This window comes from Otolemur garnettii, unplaced genomic scaffold (genome assembly GCF_000181295.1).
Source record: "Otolemur garnettii isolate 467f Iridium unplaced genomic scaffold, OtoGar3 scaffold00041, whole genome shotgun sequence".
Lineage (NCBI taxonomy): Eukaryota > Metazoa > Chordata > Mammalia > Primates > Galagidae > Otolemur > Otolemur garnettii.
This window is the reverse complement of record NW_003852436.1, coordinates 1,624,780-1,626,417: the sequence shown is the minus strand read 5'-3', so window position 1 is coordinate 1,626,417 and position 1,638 is coordinate 1,624,780.

The following is a 1,638-nucleotide window of genomic DNA, read 5'->3' as shown; positions in this document are numbered from 1 at the left end:
CTGGGGATTCGAACCCGCCACCTTAGGTGTATGTGGCTGGCGCCTTAGCTGCTTGAGCCACAGGCGCCGAGCCGAACCATTCTTTATACTAAAAAAATGTCTAAATAATACCACTGAAAAGTAGGGATTGATTGAAAAATGTCTAAATAATATCACTGAAAAGTGAGGATTGATTAAAAAATTATAAAATTGGCCAGCTGCAGTGGCTCACACCTGCAATCCTAGCATTCTGGGAGACCAAGGTGGAGAATCACTTGCAGTTAGAAGTTTGAGGCCAACCTGAGCAAGATCCAATATGACCTGACTTTTTTTGTTGATATGGGCCCTTCTCTTGGCTGCCTCTATGTATTCTGACCCCATCTTGACTAAACATAGAAAAACTAGGTGGGTGTGGTGATGTGTGCCTGTAGTTCCAGCTAACCAGGGAGGCTGATGCAGAAGGATCACTTGAGCCCATGAGTTTGAGGTGGCAGTGAGCTATGATGATGCCTGGCTATGCACTCTAGCCAGGGTGACAAAGTAAGACTCTGTCTCAAAAAAAAATGTTGAAACTGCAATGCAGCCATTAACAAGTAAATGGTCTGGTGACAATGCAGTATATACCCATAAGACAGCCTCTGTCTCAGTTTTACCTAAGGCCTCAAGACCAGGAACAAGACTAAAAAATCCTAACGAAAGATGCTAGACCACCTACGTAGCATAAGCTAAAAGATTTGAAACCAGTTTTACTGCTCTTAGTTTATCATTGCTCAGTTCAAGAAAGAAGGGAGGCTGGAAGTTGAAGAGGCCCATAGAGGGGAAGTACTTGGCCGATACTTGTCAGTGTGCTATGGTCTCTCCCTATCCCACCCCAAGTAAAAGATGGAGCATGAGGACACTCCTTCAGAGCTTAACAGGTGCCCTGTGCTTTGGTTTATGACTCCTCTTGAGAGAGACCCATAATCCAGAGCCTACCTATAGCTGCTGAAGAAAAAAATGACTGCCTTGGTGGCTTGTGGCACTTCCCCCAGAAGAGAGTAAAAGTAAGACATATGCTTCCCATGGACCAAAGGCAGGCCCTAGAGAAATGGTCCTCTTAAAAAGGACCCCACTCAAGGGGACTACCTAGAGGTCCACATGTTCACAAATCTTAATTCAAGAATCTTTTAAATATTATAACACGGAAGTGTTTTCATTTATGAATAAAGTTCTGGGCTTCAAAGTTCTGGAGCACAGATAAAGAGTCCCCCCAACAGAATTCTGAATTAATGAGATTTATATTATATTTTTATTTATATTTAGTGGGTGTGTGGTATGTCACAGACACTCCCCTTAGATCTGGTGACCTTTTGACTTCAGAATGTTACAGAACTCTATGACACCATTACTGGCAGCCTTGATCTAGTCTTCAAAGAAATCACAAAGGCATGAAACTGGTCCCCTGTCCTTCATAGCCCCACCCAGACCCAAAGGAGAACTGAAAGAGGAACACACACCCTGGTGGAGTGGACACAGACCAGCGAGCACATGCACAGCTGAGTGTCACACACAAATGCCTGTGTGTGTTGGACATTTGTTGGCATTGAAACAGTGTCCTGAAGACATGATTCTGCTCCCCCTGAAGACCAGGTAGCTAATACACTTCACAAGCAGGGTCCC